The sequence below is a fragment of the Cynocephalus volans genome, chromosome 11 (genome assembly GCF_027409185.1).
Source record: "Cynocephalus volans isolate mCynVol1 chromosome 11, mCynVol1.pri, whole genome shotgun sequence".
Taxonomy (NCBI): domain Eukaryota; kingdom Metazoa; phylum Chordata; class Mammalia; order Dermoptera; family Cynocephalidae; genus Cynocephalus; species Cynocephalus volans.
Window position 1 is genome coordinate 25,746,068 of NC_084470.1, and position 21,958 is coordinate 25,768,025.

Below are 21,958 nucleotides of genomic sequence, written 5' to 3' on the forward strand. Positions count from 1 at the left end.
TAGCACAGGAGAGACCTGAGGAAAAGAGAGAGGAAGGCTGTTTTCAATGTGAAAGTCCACCTGCTGCTGAGGGACCACCTGGGGGCTGGCTCTTGGCTTGATGCTCTGTTGGAAAAGCTGCTTGTGATGTGGCGACTCCTGATTCATCTTCTAGTGAGTAGATCATTCCAGTAGTTTCAGCCACTAACTACTCTTGTTCTGTGCATCCAGAGGTATCTTCATTCAAGTCTTACTCTTGAGAAGTTATTTCATCCTTAAACTTTTCACAGTTTTCCTCCAGGCTCCAGATTTCTGATGACTCTTTCTCTAGGCTAGTATTCTTCAAAGATGACTCCAGTTTTTCCTACTTCTTTTGAACAGGGCTAACCCTGCCAAGGAGTTCACATTTTTTTCTGAACCGATGTTAGCAAGCTCTGGGGCAAGTTATTTTTTTCCTTGTAATAAAAAGCTGGCTTTTATTTGACCTAAATATTCAGAACAAAATTGAGACCTATGAAAAATGTGACTCTAGCTCTCACAAGAAACTAGAAGTCAAAGTCCATGCTTGAGTCATCAGGCAGCTAGGCCACCCCCTTACATGGCGTTCCAAGGATCATCTGGAAGTAAGGCTTCAAGGACATTCACAGCTCCTCCATGGCACCAACACCCCCAATCCATTTTCAGCAGTAATGGCTCTACCAGGGGTAATAACTGCAGAACATATTCCACAGTGTTGCATCCAGAACCCAAACCCCCACCTGGTCACTGGGACGGGCCGTGAGTGGAGCTGATAGAGAAGAGGACAGGTACAGTAAAGAACTCACTTTCTTCACCACTGTCCAGTGCTCCTTTTTCTTGCTCACTCTCTTTTCAAACTTTTTAAATAGAAAAAAATTCAAGATAAAAAAAGTAGAAATATTAGTATAATGAATACTCATTTACCCACCACCTGCATTTAAAATTGTTAAGACTCTAACCCATTTACCCTATCCATTTCTCTCTTATTATTTATATTTTTAGATGGACCATTTCAAAGCAGTTCAAAATAAATCATAGACATTCTGATGCTATAACATGCATTTCAAAAAAAATAGGGACATTCTGCTATAACCATATACCCTTGTGGTACTACTGTTACCAACTTTTCAGACAAAGAAATCAATCAACACTTGAAAACTCTTTGAGGTAGGTGAGGAGCCAAAGCTTTAGTATATTTAGCTATTCAGGCCTGTAGAGTGAGGTGAGGAGTGGCCCTGAGACATTGGCAAGAATTTCCCCAAATAGCAGCTCTGAGAAAGCTCACTGAATCATGGGACTTCCATAAAAAATTTTAAATTTCCATAAGAGGAAAAAAGTACACCATAAACAAAGTGAAAAATGGTGAAAAAAAAAACATAGTTGAGATAATACAGTTCAAAGGTTAATACTCTTAATATGTAAAGAGCTTTTCCAAATCAATAAAAAGATGAACATCTCAGTTTTAAATAGAAAAGAATATTTTAGTAGTCATCTTTTGTTTTTCCAGTCTAGTGTCCTTTCCCTCTCCTTCGCATAATTTGCCTTTGGGAAAATATCCTTTACTACCTGATGGAACTATCAATAGCATGGTTCTATCTTCCCTCTATTAAGAATGGGCATGTGACCAATTAGAGTTCCTCACCCCTTGGACACATTGATTATTCCAGGGGTTGGCATGTTCAGTCATTGGCATGAGTCAGTCTTTTTCAGGTGATTTAACTACTGCATATGCTATAAAATAAAAGGAACACCACCACCATCACCCTCCCTCCCCCTTTTTTTTGCTGCAAAGACAAGGTAAGCCTAGAGTCATTTTTGCTGCCACATAAGAAGAGTCTGACCAAGAAGAAACACCAGAGAGAGAGAGAGAGAATATTATTATACAACTTGAGGTCCTGGATCTAGACTTACCCAAAAGCAAATGCACTCCTAGATCCAATAAGTCCTCTCATTTGTTGGGTTTCTGTCTTTGCAATCAAAGAGTATGTATTAATATACTAATTGCAGGACAATAAATGAGAAAAAATGTTTCAAAATGTCCAATGGCCCAATTGCTGATTTAGGAATGATTACACTAGCCAAAAAAAAAAAAAAAGCAAATTAAAATCAGATGTTTTCAGAGTCATATTTTCAAAGATTAAAAAGGCTGATAAGTAGTGCTGCAATAAATTGGAGTACAGGTATCCCTTTGGCATGATGATTTCCATTCATCTGGGTATATTCCCAGCAGTGGAATAGCTGGGTCATATGGTAGATCTATTTGCAATTGTTTGAGGACCTCCATACCATTTTCCATAAAGGCTGCACCATTTTGTAGCCCCACCAACGGTGTATGAGAGTTCCTTTATCTCGGCAACCTCTCCAGCACTTATCATTCTCAGTCTTTTGGATATTAGCCATTCTGACTAGAGTGAGATGATATCTCAAAGTGGTCTTGATTTGCATTTCCCGAATGCTGAGTGATGTTGAGCATTTTTTCATGTGTCTGTTGGCCATTCATATATCTTCCTTTGAGAAATGCCTTTTCAGCTCCTTTGCCCAAGAGTTGGAACCAGCCCAAATGTCCATCATCAGATGAGTGGATAAGGAAACTGTGGTATATCTACACAATGGAATTCTACTCTGCTATAAAAAAAGAAAGAAATACTACCACTTGCAAAAACATGGATGGACTTGGAGAAAATTATATTAAGTGAAACAGGTCAGGCACAGAAAGAGAAATACCACGTTCTCACTTATTTGTTGGAGCTAAAAATAAATGAATAAATAAACACACAAACAAATAAAGGGTGGGGGGGAAGAAGACACAACAATCACAATAATTCCTTGAACTTTCTAAGACAAGTGAACAGATATGATGGGGGGGAGAGGGAAGGGAAGGAGGAGCAGGTAAAGGGTCATGAAAATCAACTACAATGTATATTGAGAAGTTAAAAAAATTTTTAAAAAGGCTGATAAATACTGCCGATGCATACAAAACATGTATTTACATAGTCAGTTAGTGGAGGAGTTACCTGATAAGTTTTCTGAAGGATTATCTGGCCAATAGTTAAGACGTGTCTATTTTCATACAATAAATCTCTCCAAGGAAGTTATCCTTAGGAAATAATTGAAGGATTTATAAAGTATGTTCTTTGTGACATTGCTAATAATAGCAAAACATGGTAAGCATCCTAAGTGTCTAGCAACAGAAGACTGTATAAAATAAATCACATATAACCGAACTTAAACACCTGGAGGATGGGATGGGGGCAAGGGGACCGGGCTGACACACCTGTCAGTTTCATCCTTTTTGCCTTCCCTGGGCTGGATTCTACTTCCAGAAATCCTTTTCTTATTTCAGTCAGACGTCCTGTTCAATGACAGATGCTATGATTCACCACATTCCAAACTCCCTCGGTATAATCCATGGTCCAGTGATTCAGTCTCAACTCACTGACTTCTTCCTGGAAGAAGTTCTCCACATGCTCTGTAGCTGGGCATCCCGAGATCAAGGTCTGCTCTGCAGAAAATGACTAACAAGCCAGAAGTGTCAGCCTCCTCCCCATTAGCCTACCTCTTAACACCACAGGGAAGATACACAGGTACACTCATGGACAGGGGTCTGTATGGCAGTGCAGTTATGAGTGGGGACTGTGGCATCTGACTGCCAGGGTCTGAATCTTCCTAGATATATGATCTTGGGGAATAAACTTAACCCATCTGAACCTCAGTTTCTTCATCTTGAAAATGAGGACAGTAATACCTACTTGATTATTTTGAAGGTAAATGAATATGTATGCAAAGTACTCAGCACAGCACTTGGCACCTAGTTCACCATCAGTACATGCTACTTATCATTACTTTATAGGCACACATACTTGCCTGCAGACTTGGAAGCCTTATGTATCATTTAGAAAATTCACTGACAAGTGACAAGAAACCAATGTCTAATTGTTACCAGAGGTCTGGAGAGGAGGTGGGAGAGGGAGAGGAGAAATAGTGGACTAACAGATAAAAAAACTATGCTATCTACCCTAGTGAATTATTGTGCAGTATATGTATGTTCTGAAACAACACAGTGTACCCCACAAATATGTACAAGTAAATGTTAAAATTAAAAAAAAATAACAATTTCAAAGTAGCTCCAGCAAAGAAGGCAGGTTATTGGATTATTTAACTGGGAAGTCCAGAGGTTGAGCTCACCTTGAGACTGGTTACATCCAAAGTTTAAATGGTGCCAAATGGTACTGGTTGCCTAAAAATTGGGCTAGTGAATTTATAATTGTGGTTTGTGGATATATAAGAGAGTTAACCTCAGAATCAAGAAGTCAGTATTTGAATCTTGAGTTTACTTCTTGTCTGTGTGTGAATTTGGAGAGTCAATCCCTGTCTTTGAGGACATGGAGGAAAATCCCCTACATGGGACCTGAGATCCACACGATCGTATGATCATTTCTTTTTCTGTTTAGACAGGAGATAAATTAGCAGGCTGTGACTGTCATCTAGGAAGGTCGTGTAGACCCATATATGTGCTTGTTCCCACAAGATCTGCTGCAGGAAAGAGGACCAGGTATCACCTATAAATCTCTCATTTAAAGGCCTTCTTTGTTTAGAAATTATGTTTCTTTTAAAGATCAGGAAAAAATCTGCCCTGCATTGTCCTAAGGTACATAAAAGAGTAGCGACTGGATGTCCCCAGATACCCAGCATATTTGCTCCTAGTGAAACAAAGAAAGGAATGGAGACTTGCTCCTCTCTCAGGAGTGGCCTGCTCAGGCCCTCCCAGGGAATAGCTCTGTACTCCTCCCCACACTCCACCCAATATTTGCAGAAAAATGCAGGTCTGCAGTTAGGAACTCTTTAGGTGATTGGATAAACCCACCCTCAGGCAAAGAGTGAAAAGCAATATGGTTGATTTCCGGCCATTTGACAGGAAAATCTTTTGATCAATCTCCAATCTTTGGTGTCCTGAAGTTTATGTTGTCATCATAAAGATTCCTGAGGGAGGAAGATGTCTCAAGACTGGCAGACTCAAATTAACTGCTCTAATATTTTGTTTCTGGTCTACAAATAACATAAGTTTATTGTAGAGGCAACACAACATGATACATGGCAGGTGCTTTGTAGACTATTAGAGGCTATAATGCAAAAATTGCTATTGTGCTAGATCAAAAGTCATTGTACCCACCGGGTACAAAATATTTTATTTTTCTCATAACCAGTTTCCAATTTATCTCTAAAAGATAAAAATAAATTAGGAGAATATAAATATATATCCTCGTTTATTTTTCAAGAATATATCTTTTGTAGGCTCTCTCAGTCTCCACCATAGAATGATGTGCTGGAGCGACTTTGTATGAATTCTAATAAACTTTGCTCAAAAAAACCCCACGATGATTCCTCTATGTTGTATGCAATCCCAACAATAGACACGGAGCCCAGCACAGAAGTCCAACGACATTCATCCACAAAGCACACCAAGAATTAATTTGGAAGGATGTGTAAAAAAACACAAAGGCAAAAAGGAAGATGCATGCTCGCATGCATTAGGAGGGTCATCACTGTCAGATCCACAGAGCTGATCCCACACATCTGCTGTCATTTTCTTTTTTTTTTTTTCTATTGTGCAGGGTAACAGAATGTTTCACTTCCTAGCAACAACCACCCTGCTGCCTTGCCCTGGCAAGGCATATGGGGGATAAGTCCTTCTGAGCGTGTAGGTTAGATACAGCAAATGTCCCCACATTATTAGGCCTCCAAATCTGTACAGTTGTGTGCACATGCGGCCTCTGAGTTAATAAGTACATGGCTTTCTTTAAGAAAGTGATTTACAAGGATAAAATCATTGACACCTTTAGTAATGCATGCATCTGGGGCAAAACTAATTATCAACAAGGTGAATTCTTTTGCGAGTTTGGAATACTTTAGTTTTGCAGTGTAAGCGGTGGAAGGAATCTGAAAGGTTATCTTGTCCAACTCCCTCATTTTACTCCAAAAAGGAAAAACAATGTGTCTAAGTTCATACATCTAGTGACTGAACTTTACCCAGAGCTGGAGGCTTCTGTCCCTTTAATTGGTGACCTGTTTGCCGCAGAGCAGCCTGTCTGATACCAGCTAGATGGTAACAGCCCCTTTATCTTTTGCCTTGTGGGCTTTTTCTGGTGGGTTTCGATGTCCTGTTGCTACTGTTTCTGGGCATCCTGCTGGCCTGCTGGCCGCAGGCCCACAATGCCATGCTGATATATGTGTTCAGATAAGTGAGCTCATTTTAATACAAACATAAGCATGTGTAGCAATTTGAAAGCTGATTTGGCTAATTTACACCATTGTTCCACTTCGTTAAAGTGAATCACCAGGAGTGAATGCTTGTACACACTTGTTGCAATGAATCCTCTCACAGTGACTCTCTGACCCATGAAACTGGAGAGGATGTTTCTTGCGGCACAATTACTCCCAGACTTTCGTGCATTTTCCCTATTCAACACTAAGCCAAATACCCTTATTGGTTTCACCTCTGCTTTGAAAATATATTGTCTACCACTTAAAGCTAAATCCAATCTTTGTATCTCAGTCCCTACCTTACACTACGGTTTGAATGTTCATCCCCTCTGAAACTCATGTGACAGTATTAAGAGGTGGGACCTTTAAGAGGTGATTGGCTCTGTCCTCATGAGTGGATGAATGTATTAACGACTATCATGGGAGGAGGAAGAGAGACCTGAGCTAGCACACTAGCAGGATCAGCCCCCTCACCATGGGATGCCCTATGCTGCTGCAAGACTCTGCAGAGAGTCCCCACCAGCAAGAAGGCCCTCCCCAGATGTGGCCCCTCCACCTTGAACTTCCCAGCCTCCAGAACTGCAAGAAATAAATTTTGTTTCTTTAGAAATTACCCAGTTTCAGATATCCTCTAGTAAGCAACAAAAATGTACTAAGACACCTTACTTGGCTCAGAAGCAGCATTTGGCAAGAAAATTAACTTACCCTCCTCCTTGACATGTGTTCTTCTCTGGGCTCCAGAGACAGCACGCTCCCTTGATTTTCCTCTTCCTTACTACTTGCCCCCTTTCGTTCTCTGGCTGATTCCTCGTCATGTTCCCAACCTCCAAATTTTTGAGTGACCCAAGGCTCAGTCCTTAATCCTTTTCTCTTTTATGCACACTCATTCCCTTGTTGATCTCATCAACTCCTGTGATGGATGACTCCTCAAATCATATCTAGAGCCGGGACTTCTCCTTTGAACTCCTAACTGCTTGCCTACTACTGACATATTTCCACTTAGACATGTCATAAACATGTCAAACTTAACCTAACTAAAAGTGAGCTTCTCTCCTCTGTCCTCTTCCCATTTCAGATAATGGTAACTCCATTCTTTCAGCTGTTCAGGTCAAATCCTTGGGGTCATCCGTGTCCTCATCAATGAGATGAGGACAGCACTCCAGGGCATGGTGAAGCCCCAGGGTAGAAGGAACCTGTGTTCCTGTATGGACAACAGCAGACTCACCTCTGGAATGCTACGTGATGGAAAGAAGTTCTAAATTCATGTTGAAGGTACTAATTATCCTGACTTGAGCATCCCTTATTGCACACAGGTATTGATAATCAACCCTGTACCCCACAGATACGTACAATCTATTACATTTCAATACAAATAAATAAATAAATAAATAAGAAGTTCTGAATCATATAAGCCCTTGTATTTTTGGATCTCATCACACAAGCTTAGTTAGCCTGTGCCCTAACTAACATAGGAGGTGAGGGAACTAGAAGTTGTGAATGTAGAAACCATTCTTTCAAGAAGTCTGAGTATTTGATAAGGAGAGAAATAAATAGGACTATTGCTGGAATGTTTATTGAAAAGTTTGTGAGAAAACTTAGTTTCAGGAGAAGCTGCCGAAATGCAGTCAGTTCACTGAGATACAAGCCTGTGCTCCAATACAGTAAATATGCTGAATGTCCACAGGAGAATTGAAGTCACTCAGGACCATGGGGAACAGAAGGTGGACATAGGAGGTCTTCAATATCTGAGCACCATTGACAACACCATTCCTTCCTCTTGAGGTAATATGTGCTGCAAATTTTTAAATAATGGATTGATGACCCAACAGCAGGAAGCATAGATTGAACTATTTAGGGCTCACATGAACAAGATTTTGTACTGAACCATCCATGCTCATAATTCCCTTTTGTAACAAGAAGCATATGCCTGCAGTGTGCCTGGTAAGGAGTGATGAGAATAACAAAAGGAAATGAAAACACCAACAACTCTCAGTTATTAAGCACGTAAAATGTGTCCCAGTCTATGTAGGTGCTGCCTGCAAAAATCTGCACACCAGGTCTTACCACCTACAGCAATTGACCATAAAACCAACCCTGTTGGTTGTTTCCTGATTTTTCCCTGGTAGCCTGGATTAGCATGTGGTGTGGTCTCACATAGGTCTGAGCTTGATCGGTTGCACTTCGTTTATTGGCCATCTACTTCTATGGAGACACATTCCAATCTTTGGTGTCCTGAAAGAGGCAGGAATCTATGACTTGCATGTCAAAAGCTGCAGAAGGCTGTAGTTTAAAAGTGGATCTTCATTTATGAAGTATTGTGTTATAACATCAAGATTGGGGGTTCAGATCCTCATACTGGCCAGCCACCAACAGATAAATAAATAAATAAATGTGGATCTTCATTTACAGAAAACTAAAATCTATGCTTTAAGCGTATCTCAGAATCAAATGCTTTGCCCCCAAAAAGTTGTAATATTGGGGCATCTTGAACAGTAAATTTCTGAAAATCTATAAACATAATAGCCAAAGTAAAACTTATATGTTAGATTTTGGAGCGTCTAAAATATCTGAATGTTCGCTGTGTGGGTTCCATGAAGAATGCCGTATGCTAGCTGAAATGGCAGGTAGAAGTCATCTTGAGAGCCTGAAAACCATTAGGGTCTTGGTGATGGATGACCCACTGGGCCTGGGATGGATAATCAGGAGGCCTGAGGAGACATGGATATATCTAAGTTCAGAAGTTATGCCTATGATTCTCAGTAAGTACAGATTTTTTAGCTTGGCTATAAGGACAGGGAAGGGAAAAGGTGTAAAAGAGCAGGTAGAACTGGTGTTGGTAGAGATGATACACACTAGCTATGAGGTGTGGAGCTTCTCTCTGTGGTGAGGACATGACAGATATTCCTGAATATTTGGGAGCTTTTTAAAACCAAATTTAACCATGCCAGCCATCAGCATAGATGAGAGAAGTTCTTGAGGCCTGTATAAGTCAGGGTTCTCCAGAGAGACAGAATCAATAGGATATGTTACAAATGTATGAGAGGGATTTATTAGGGGAATTAACTCATACAATTGTGAAGAGAAGTCCCACAATAGGCCATCTGCAAACTGGATGCTGGTAGCGTGGCTCAGTCCAAGTCCAAAGGCCTCGAAACCAGGGAAGCTGATGGTGTCCTCAGTGTTAAGTTCTGGAACCCAAAAGCTGAAGAGTTTCAAGCTCTGATATCCACAGACGGGAGAGAAGAGTGTATCCCAGCTCTAGCAGATAGAGAGAGAGCTTTGCCTTTTTTCTGTCTTTTGTTCTCTCTGGACCCCCAGCAGATTGGATGGTTCCCACCTACACTGAGGGTGGTGGGTTCTTCCCACCCAGTCTATTCAGGCTCTCATGCCAATATCTCCTGGAAACACCCTCATAGATACACCTAAGAAGATAGCTTTACCTGGTTTCTCAGCATTCCTTAATTTAACCAAGTTGATACCTAGAATTAACCATCACACAGTAGGAGATATATATCTATATATCTATATCCATATCTATATAAGAGATTTATTATGAGGAATTGGCTCATGTGATTATGGAGGCTGAGAAGTCCCATGATCTGCCATCTGCAAGCTGGAGATCTAAAAAGGCTGATAGTGTAATTCAGTCTCAGTCCGAAGGCCTGAGAACCAGGGGAGCCAAGGTTATAAGTCTTATTCTGAGGGCTGAAGGCGATCAGAAGAGATGTCCCAGCTGAAGCACTGAGGCAGGAAAAAGAGGATGAATTCCTCCTTCCTCTGCTCCTAAAGCATTTAATAATGTCTACCCACATTGGGGAGAGTCACCTACTTTACTGAATCCATGGATTCAAACGCTAATCTCATGCAGAAATACCCTCACAGAAACACCCAGAAGCAATGTTTAATCTGGGCACCCTGTGGCCAGTCAACTTGACACATAAAGTTAACCTTCACAAGGCCATTATCTTTCAAGCTGTAACATGGCCCAGGTTAGAGACAGATGGACAGCAGATGACCCTCCTGAGGCCAGGAGAAGCCACACTTACAGCTCACAGCAACATTTACAGAAATGAGAAATGATACAGGCGGATCCATCCGTTTTCAAAGTAAGGTTAGTTATTTCCCTAATTATTTCATTTACCAATGAAAAATGAGGGAGAGGCCTTTGTCCAGTCCAAAATTGACTTGTAGACATATCTAACATTATAGGTAAGTATTTCACTGGAAGAGGTGGAGGACTTCATGCATGAGCCCAAAGACTCACCTTAGCTCCTGTGCAGCAGTAAGTCCTACCAGGAGGGCACATTTTCCCAGATACTTTAGATACCTTCCCAGGACCAGGGGAGGCTCAGATATGGTCCTAAGTTGACTGCCAAGCACAATCATTAGAATTCAATAATTTTCAAACATTTTGCCTACCATCTACAGTAAGAAATACATTTAACCTTGTAAACCTGTCCATATACTCACATCTTTGTGTATATTCAATGGAATCAAACTTTTCATGCAACAATACTTTTTCTTACTATGTGTGATGCACCCTGATATTTTCTATTCTATTTTATTTAAAAATTGCTGGTTGGAATCACTGATTTCACAAAGTACTAATACCGTGGTGACATGCAATTTTAAAAATGACATTTTCGATTAATAGGATGGATTCCTTTAAATCAGCCTACTAATAAGTTGGGGAATTTATCTTATTGGTTTATAGATTTAGGTTCTCCTCCTTTAAAATTTGCAAACTGACAACTTCTTCTGTGGAATCTGAGTATTTATCCTGTATATAACCAAGTGGCATTTAGCAGCCTTGCATTTGCCTGGCTTGAACCCAAGTGGAGGACCCAGGAGATGAGAGGTGGGGAAGGGGAAGTAGGTGTCAATAAGGTCAGGGCAGTGCAGAAGCTCGGGGTGGAAACTGAACCCCAGGACTGAGAAGAGGCTCAAAGCTCACCTGTCAGAAGGTTCAAAGGAAGACGAGGGGAGCACGTGGGGGACAAGGAGAAGAAATGTCACAGAGAGCCTGGCACTTTCTCCTCACTCCTCTGTTTACTCTAGCAACCTGGTCTTAGAGGGTCACATATCTCTGTTCTATCTTAGCCCTTCCAGAGCTCTCCTGGGAAGTCTTCTTCCTGGTTCCCTGAATCCCCACCATAGGGAGATTCCAATGACAGTCTCCCCACCCCTATTCTGTCTAGCTCCTGCCTTCTGATAAGCCTGGCACTTTCTGCACCAAGAGGATATAAATTTATTGACAACAGGCATCCTGACTCCCAGCCCAGTGCTCCTTTCACACAGGACAAAACCGTGCAGACTTCATGAACATGCACTGTGAGCTCTCCAACCTCTCAGAGTCACCATGTTACAGGCAGTACGAAGGGCCGCAGACACACACGTGGACACCACAGCTAGGTCATAAAGAAGACTCTAAGTCATCAGGAAAAAGTTTAAAATGTATTTAGCTTTTGAGAAAATGCCAAGAAACAAGAACCACATTTTTCAATATTCCACAAATATGTTAAAATTAAAGTCTGGAACAGAGGCCTCAACTTCAGTTATATGGAAACCTATCTGTATAACATAGCTCATTTTCCTAATCAGGCTAAATAAATAAATTATTTGTGTCTAGGCTGATAAAAAGGAGATGGGGGAGTTGGTGTTTTCATGCTGCTCTTACAACCAAGGACCTAAAACACCTTTGCTCAGGGAGTTCCAAGTCTGAGGAAGAGCCACGAAGAACCCACGTTGTACTTGGTTTGCTGGTGCACATGCCCATGACCCAGAACACAGCCCTGCTCCAGCTGGTTGGAGCACAGGACTGACGCTCTAGGTTGGACAGGGAGCTCCCACTTTCTCTGAAACTAACATCAAGTCCTGAGACCTTACTGCTTTCTGGCTGATGGCACTGCAGTCATGTGCTCACAGATGATACCTTTTCAACAAACAAGGAAGACAGAGACATGGCTATGCTGTCCCACAGGGCCAGGTCTATTGCTACGTACCCCTTTAGCTATCTGTGAAAGTAAAAGAGGAAGAGAAAAGCTTATTGCCTGTTTTCCCCTGACTTGTTCTGATTGTCACATCTAGACACACAACATCCAACTAAAGAAACAGGGGTGTTCCTTCCATGCAAGTCTTTCAGTCAAACTTTTCTATCACCCCGAGCAGAATTCCCTCCATGTGTCACTGGCCAGAACTGGGCCAGCTGCCCACCCTAAACCTATCATTGGCATTCTGCAGGGGGACACAGAAAAATGGGGGCATTTCCAGCAAGAATGGAGTAATGGATTTGGGGCAGGCAGCCCATAACATCTGCTGCAAGAACGACAACAATAAAAGTAATAATAGTGACTATTTACTGGCCACTTATGATGTGCTAGGCACTGTGCTTAGTGTATTATATACATTATCTCACTTCGCTCTCACAAAACTTTTGCAATATAGATAATTCTCTTTTATTGTCATCTTTTTACAGACAATGCAACTGTAAGTCACGGTCGAGTCACTATTGGAACTCAGTTCTAACTCCGAAGTCCATGTTCTTTCACATAAACCATTCTAATTTTACCAGTTAAATAAACATTTTACAAGGTTAATAGAAGCCATGGATCCTTCCTGCTGAATCTTTCCAGTTATATGCAGTTTGCGATATAAATTGGACCCAAATCCATAGCAGCTTGTACTGACATGGAGACATTGAGCAGGTCCTGTCCGAGAGGCTCACATGAAGTGAGGTGACACAGCACTCCTGGGCTCTGCCACTGGGTGGAGGGTTCATGAATCCTAGGTCATGTGGGGAAAGCAACACTTGAAAGCGTTCACAGCTGCATTGCTTATGGAGAGGCGATGTGACAATCAGAGGTGAAGGTGAGAGAGACAAAAACATGCATAACACCTTATGGCAAGATAAGGCTGTAACAGGAACAAAAAACCACTAAAACTATTTTGTCTCTTGGTTAAAGCCATACTTTCTAAAACCACTCATTTTCAAACATTCAAATCCTACCAACCACCCAAAGGAATGCTCCTAAAGATACTATGTACTCCCAGCAGGGGTCAGAACAGTGTCCTGTAGAGCAAGGGAGCCGTGACTGTGACTGCTCCTCCCTGGGGACCTTTATACATTACAAACTTGAAATGTAAGGGAAATGGGAGAGTGTATAAAAAGACATCTGTGGGGACTCTGGAGGGCCGCCGGTCAAAGGTCTACAGCTGACTGGGGTCTCAGTTGCATAGGTCTTGCACTCCAATACTGCATCAGAAGGATCTGAGAACACCCCGGAGGTGCATGCTTTGGCTTTCCTAAGGTTTGATCAGCTGTCAGCAGAAAGAAGTAGCAATCAACAAAGAAGAAGAGAGAACTGTGTAGGAGAGTGATAACACAATGGCAAACACCCGAGAGGAAGGGCAGGTGGGGCAGGAACAATCAGATCATGGGGCACTAAGCATCTCTCTCACCAGTCCCTGGATATACAAACTCAGCTTCCCAGGTGCTTAGCCCACAGGAGTAGGTCCACAGTGCCTTTGTGTCTTGGCACTTTTGATACATGCAGCAAAAGGGGTCTTATATTCTCATCGTAAACACTGATGAGCACCACTCTCTAAATTTTGCCTGCCCACTTCTCTTAAATCTCTGAAACCGAGAGCTTGAGGGAGGAGAGGGAGATGAAAATGACAATAAGCAGAAGATACAGCTTTCATTTTTCTTTGGAGTAAAAGAAATTGTGCTAATATCCAGAGTTCCTTGTGTCCTTTTGACTCATTTGCCACCACACTGACATAGCGGGATTAAAATTAACATTCTTTCCACCTATTAAATTGAAATCTTTGTAGCTCTCATGCAATTTGGCACTGATATGAAAGACTGCAGTCGAAGAAAATGTGTAGCTGGGTAAGATATGTAATCAAATGCTAAAGGCAATCATTATTATTAGCATAATGCCATTTATCCATCATAAGATTACAGAAGTGAAAAGCACGAAAATTTCATCCAGAATCAAGCGTCTGTTTCATCAGCTAGACAAAGTGAGGGCAGGTCTACTCGAGTTCATGGTCCATCTCACCAGGACTGTGCTGACAGTAATAAAGGTATAGAGTGATCAGGTACTAGGGTGGTTCTCAACAGAACGTGGGATACCCAAGACAGCTTTTGCAATGGTGTAACAGTCAGCGTTAAAGATATTGGCATGTGTTGAGACGAAAAATCAAAAAAAGAAAAAACCTTTTGAAATCCAGTAATTCTTTGCCAGCTGCTAGAGTATCGTGACTGGCAAAACTTCAGTTGGCATGCACTTGTTCTTATAGAAAGTGGGGCTTAAGAGAAAAACTATAAAAATGATATCAATATGCATCTTAAAATACAAAATAAATAGAAGTTCTAGAAAGCAGCCATGTTCCAAATCAATCAGAGTTTGTAGCATAATTGGTTCTTTATTGTTCGGAGAACATTGCCTTGGCTCTGTGACCAGCAGAGGCAAGAGCCATCACAAATTATAAGTTATGTACATTCAACATCTCTGTAAAGTTTTAATATCAGACCTTCTGGCTTGAAATTTAATACCTTCTATACTGGCATTCCTCTTAGTTTCAGTTTTGCAAGTCTCAGCAAAATGCTTGTGTAATTCTCAGGCATATTCACAAATTCTGGTGCTACCCAAGGACATGTCTTCTGGGTTCACTCTCCTGTCCATAAAACTGAAAAGTGGAACACGAGACCTCACCCCACACACCTTTTCATGTAGTTTACAGGAAAGGCAGCCGTGTTTGTTGTCATCTATTTTGGGGACTGAGGTAAATGGTCCAAATGTTGGCCGGTCTCCTTATATTATTGAAGTCCTGTAGCTACAATTCAGGATTTTTAAATTTGAGGCCAGAGATCTTTTCGCTATACCCAAGATGGCAAATACATTTTGTTTTTAGTGCCAAATCTGATTGATTGGCAAGGGCTGCCTGGAACCTCTATTGAGAAGCTGTATCAGAAAAGTGTTGGAATTGATTGGTCATGTCCACTGTGGCTGAGAAATGGTGAACTTGACAGCAGAATGGTAGTATATTTGCTGAACCTAAACAATGCTATCTTCTCTACAAAAGTTATCTTTTCAATAAAGCTTCCCTAAAGAACTGTCAAACTATCATTTTTTTTTTTTTTTTACAAATTTTATTCCACAAACACGTCCAGTTAGCTTTTACTCATCCTGTAGATTCAGTGAGAACATGACTTCGGGTAAGTGTGACCATTTTTAGGTTGTTTTCTGTTGTTCATATTCATTGTATTGTTTTCTTTCTTTCTCTCCTCTAATTCAGTTTGAAAGACATACTCAACAGTTTTATTTCTGGATTAAAGACTATGTATTGCACCTGCCCAGGCAGTAAACTCGTGAGAGCAAGGACCCTGTCCTGTTTAGTTCATTGTTGCATCCTAGTGTCTATCACAGTTCCTGGCATTTAGTCATTCATTAAACATTTGCTGAATGAACTGAAAAGCAGGGATTCATTTATTGTTCTCTTAAGTTTCTCTGAGACCCAGACCAGATATATTATCCTTCGTTGCATATTCTTCTAGGAGATTAAGGCATATGCACACACATTTGTCTGATCAAGTTTACAAACTTGGAGATGTTGGAATTTGAAATCCTAAGTTTCTGAGTCTCCAGGTCTTTCCCAGAGGAAAGAAGGCTGAGGGGAAGAAGGTGACCCTAGCCCCTGCTGTTGTAAAAAAACAGGATCCAAGCAGGTAGTAAATCCTCTGAGAAAAGGCCTAAGAATTCTGGCATTGGACAGGACATCCAGCCCAAAAGGGACCTCACCTGCATTGTCAAATGGTCCCACTACTTCCAGCTGCTACGGCAAAGGGCTATTCTCTATAAGCAGTTGAAAGTGCCTACTGCAATTAACCAGTTCACCCAGGCCTTGGGCCGACAAACAGCTACTAACAAACAGCTACTCACCTGCTTATGCTGGCCCGCAAGTACAGACTAGGAGAAGAAGCAGAGACGGTTAACCTGGGCTAAGAAAGCTGCCAACAAGGGGGATGTCCCTACTAACAGTCCACTTGTCCTTATAGCAGGGGTTAATACTATCACCACTTTGATGGAGAAGAAAGCTCAGCTGGTGGTGACTGCACATGACATGGATTGAGCTGATTGTTTTCCAGCCTGCCCTGTGCCATGAGATAGGGGCTCCCTGCTGCATTATCAAGGGGCAGGCCAGATAGGGATGACTCGTCCACAGGAAGACCTGCCCCCTGTCATCGTCACACTGGTTAACTCGAAAGACAAAGGAGCTCTGGCTAAGCTGGTGGAAGCTATCCGGACCAATTACAATGACAGGTCTGATGAGATCTGCTATCACTAGCGAGACAATGTCCTGGGCCCAGAACCTGTGGCTCATGTTGCCAAGCTGGAAAAGGCAAAGGCCAAACAACTTGCCACTCAACTGGGTTAAAGGTACACTGTTGAGCTTTCTGTACATAATAATAAAAATTACCCTTAAAAATGGTTAAAATGGTAAATTTTATGTTGTGTCTTTTAAAAATGCAATAAAAAATCAATTAAAAAATCTTTAAAAGTCAGCCTTTGGACCAACTGGTAGAAAATCCTCCAAGGCCTGTCTAACTCCAAAATTCTATGATTGTATGAATAATAAATGTTAGATCATCCCCGCTGCATTCTAAAATCATGGACTTTTAAGGCTTGAACATACTTGAGGAATCAGGCAGCGTAAGGTACAGTTCAAGTCTTCCGCTTCGCTTTAGGGCTTCTCTGTGTCATGAAGTTTGACTAGAGGCTTGAGTCTGGCTTCTAACAAATGTGCTTCACAGTGGTGGTTTTTATTATTTTTCATTTTCATATTTTGCTATACTAATTCCCTGTTGGCTTTTTTGTGGTCTCCGGGACAGGTTCTTTGGGTTTACTTAACTTGTTTTGATTTATCTAATGGTAGAAATGCATCCTTCATCCTGCCTGAAAATGGGCTTGGCGGTCTTGCCTTACATTATTTTCCATTTCCATTGTTATATTACAGTGTTCTTTATGGCCCACCAAGACATGGCACCGAGATGGCCATGGCTCCGTGAAACTCCCTTCCTTTGTTCTGTTTGCTTTTTTCTTTTAAAATATTTGTACATATAAACAATTGTATATAACTTCACATAAATTCAGTGGGTGTGATTGTGTCATACATACTTTTTTTTTAAATGCAGTATTCTGTTTTGGTTCAGCTTTTCCTTTTCCATGTACTTCCCTGTCAATCTACATTCGCTCCTCATAGACACAAAGTTACCCACATTAACAACCTACTGTATATACCTTCATGCTCTTCTTTATGCTCGTGTATATATAAATAAATGATTACACATAATGTACATACATTTTCATTACATATATATGGATATGAATAGATACATAGAGAAGTTTTGTCATTACTTTGCAAAAATTGGAACATACACATAATTTTGAATCTTGTTTTTTCTTAGCAATAACTTTCTAATGACTATGTAACATTTTATACTGCAGTGTGATGTGATTTATTCAGCCATTCCCTTGTTGATGGGCAATCACACTTTCTGCTTGTTTTCTTTTGTGCCTCTAAAATAGTGCTGCAATAAACATCCTCATATATATGCTTATGCACCTGTGCTTTCATTTCTATGAAACAGATACCCAGAAGAAGCATCTGTGGGTAAAAATGTATATTTGTTTTAAATTTTAACACATAGCATCAAATTGCATTCCAATAGGACCTGAGGCAGTCACCTTTTCACCAGCCTTGTATGGCAGCACCCTTTCCCCTACATCCCTATGAACAATAGAGGTTGTCACTCTTTTTAATTTTTGCCAGTCTGAAGTGGTAATGCTACGTATTAATTTGAGAACATTTTCACATACTCCTTGGACATTTGGATCCTCCCATTTTCCTGTTGAGTTTCATGTCCCCTTCTTGTTAATTTTTCATAACTCTTTTGCATTAGAAATATTAACCCTTTGTCTGTTCTCATCTATTATTTGTTGGTTGCCTTTAGTTATAGCATTTTTTTGTCATTATAACTGCTATGTGTCAGACATTATTTTATGTACTGAGGATTCGACAGTGAACAAAATAGACAAAAATCTCTTCTCTCTTGGACCTCATATTGTAGTGATAAAAGATAGGCAATCAATCAATATTATTTATGATATTTTAATATGATATTGAAAAGTTTTATATGGTCAAATAGATATGACTTTTTCTCTTTTTCTTCCTGCTAAGATTTTTTTTGGGGGGGAGTGGGGGTGGTGGGGGCTGGCCTGTCCAGGGATCAAACCCTGGACCTTGGGGTTATCAGCACCATCCTCTAAGCAACTGAGCTAACTGGCCAGGCTTCTCTTTTTTTTTAATGAGCCAATTTTCCTCATTTTTTTTCTCTCTTTTCTCTTTTTTTTTAATAGAACATCTGAGTTTCCAGTTTAGTTAATAAGACCTCCCTCAACCCTCTGTTGTATATGTGGTCTCCTAGATTTTATTGGTCCTTTTGCTTTTAAAATATGACTAGTAGGAATGTTATCCCTATTAAAATTAAGAAAGCATCTTTAGTTCTCAGAATTTCATTGAGTTATTTCATCATAATTGCATCAAGCCCTCCCTTTGTGTCCCAGTCCACATCTATAAATTTTCCATATAATTCATCAAGGGTACTACTATATATCATAGTCAATCACTAATCATTAGATTTAACAATATAGAATTGTCATTTTTTCAGTAAAAAAACGGTTGAATATCAGCAATTACATATGGTTCAATAAGGAATAGAAAAGAAACACTTATTAAGGTCAATTACTTGCTTGATCTATGACAGATGTTTAATATGAAGTATTTCATTTACTTTTGTCATTGGCACTTTGAGGTAGGTACTATTAGCTCCATTTAAAAAAAAGAGGAAACATGCTTATAGAAGTAAGGCATCCACTGTCTCACAATTATTAAAAGGAAGTGCTAGGATTGATACCCAGATATATTTCTTTTTGGCATTAGAATTTAATTCAACAAGAACTTTAAAAGCACTCTACAGGACTTTGAACAGTGCTGCAGACTTTAGAAATGGTGGACTAGTTCAGCACCCAATACAAAGAAATACTGTACTCAATAAATGTGGGTTAAATAGAATCCTCTACCTATAAAAGGTTACATTGTAAAGGGAAAATAAACCACACAGGAATCACGGCTAGAAAAATTCTAGATATCTTATGGCTGTTATACATGAAACATGGGGGTTTCATTTGTTTTATTTTTTCTAAGAGTAAACATTACTTAGATATCTGTATAGCATAGTACCTAGCACTTAGTAGCCATACAATGATTATTGGTTTATTCATTAGTGAAATAAACCAATTCAATGTAAAAATATTTGGAAGACACAAAAATATAAAGAACATTTAAAAATAACCCATAATCCCAACATTCACACAAAGACTTTAAAACCCATTCCAATTTTTAATTCCCTAATTCAGATTATATAAATTATTCCTATCTGTTTTAACTTGATGTTAGATTTTAAGTAGTTGCCTATGCCACTAAGTATTTTTATAAAAAACAATTTTCCATGGCTTCAAATAATTTATTGCATGAATACAATTAATTTAATTACCCATTTTTTCCTCCTAAACATCTTGTTTCCAAATTCTTGCTATCATAAATAACACTGTGATGAGCTTCCTGGGGCATAGATCTTTGTCTACATCTCTGAATATTTCCTTAGATTAGATTTCTAAAATTGGAATGACCGAGTCAAAAATCTATGAACATTGTTAAGACTCTTGACATATATTACCAATTTTTCCTTCAGAAATACAGTACCAAGAAATGATCCTTTTAAAATTATTTTTGGATATGCATATGTTTAGTATTCTGGAAATTCATTTTAAAACCAACCTGTGAACATTTAAATCTAGAAAAACAAAAACATTTAATTTCTCCCTCATATTGAATCTCCACTAAACTTCCTGTATCCACTCCAAGTTGGAAATAACCATCCACCGTTTGAATCAGTGGCTGTCAGTTTTGACTCCAAAGCCATGCTTTAAGGAGTCCACACACTACGGGGTATTAAATGAAATTTTAGGGTGTATCTGCAAATGTGTGGAGGGACTTTTCTCTAGAGATGGCTTTCATATTTTTTTATCAAATTCTCAGAAGGGTTCATGACTCAGAAAAGATTAAGAACTTAACTTTTATGGCAGATGTAAACAACAGAGCCATAATCTCAAACACTCCATAATTATTAGTTGGGGGGAGGGGTAAGATAGTTTAGGTTTCATAGAATTTCTGCTTTTGAACTGCAGGCTATGTGGAAACTAAAATAAACAAAGGGTATATCAGATAGTAATAAAATATGTGATTGAACAGAGTGGGCACTAATTGGCAATATGTGCTTGCAGACAAATTGAAATTTGGAAAGCAGATTAGCATAGTAGCCATGTTTCATGACCTTGTGGTCTTTATTAAGCACAGTGATGTTTACTCTCCCACTTTTGTAGGGAACATCTTTCTCAAACCAGTACTTCAAAGCTACAGGCCTTTTTTCATTTTACCTCTATCTCAAACTAATTACAAAGAAATGAATATTTTATCATCTTTCTTGTGATAACCTAAGGCTATTGAATTTTGGAGTCAGTGTCACTATTTAATTCCATCATTAAAATATACTATTAAAAATGACTTTCTTCATCCATAAAAATGTGCATGAGTATTTGATAAAATTTCATGATATTCAAACTATGAAGCATGATTTCCTTTTAGAGAATCAGCCACATTGAGACACAATTTAAAAGGATGAATCCCTGAGTCACATCGTTTAGGATTCTTTCCTCTCTTCCTCATTGTTGCTTTTTAGTTTGTACCAAAGCCTAAACTTGGTCTAAAATCCCCTTTTCTACCTTTTGTCTGAAGAAAACCACTTAAATCTCTTTGTGGCACAATAGTACCCTTGGGTGTTCTATAGAACTATAAAATGTCCTTCAACCAAATGTCAGGGTGTCGCATTGTCATAGAGCATCTTCCTCCCAGTTGCTGATGAGAACCCTCTAAGGTTAGGTTGGTGTGTCCCACAGGGAGAGATCTGCTCTTCCTTATGCCTTTAATCAGCAATCAGCAACTTGGGTAAGGGCAGACAGCATTCTACAAAACAAGAGCCAAAACAACAACAATAACAACAAAAAACATGCCAAGCATGTGACAAAATTTTGCTCATCAAGCTCAAAAAATCAAATCAGGTGGCAGGCTTTGCCAATAACAATGTCCTAACCAGCATGTTCTTATGGCATGAACTTGGACATGCTCTCAGCTACCTAGCCTCAATTAAATCTTCCACATTAAAAATGTGGAGATTCCTTAATCTTCCTATCGAATCTGTGATTTGTGTGATACCCTATTAAATTTTGTTGCTTATGTTAGCCAAAGTTGGGTTCTATTGCTTTCAAATAAAAACCCTGTTTCTATAATATGTATTCTATATAGGTAAAGTACACACTCTGTTGTAGAAATTAATACATTATATTGTAATGATACATTTATCCATCTGCCTCCCATATCAGACCAGTATTTTTGAAACTGTAGTTCATGACCCAATTAGTTGATTGTAAAATCAATTTAGTGGGTCACAACTGGCATTTTTTTTTACTAAAATAGAATAGCATATCATAGAAAATAAAAGCAGAAGAATACAACA

At 39.6% G+C, this 21,958-nt stretch overlaps 1 pseudogene; it reads left to right on the plus strand.

Annotated features, from left to right (window-relative positions):
• The window catches only part of LOC134390043 (large ribosomal subunit protein eL8-like), a 53,356-nt pseudogene extending 36,655 nt beyond the window's left edge, over positions 1–16,701 (plus strand).
• The last annotated feature ends 5,257 nt before the right edge of the window (positions 16,702–21,958 follow it).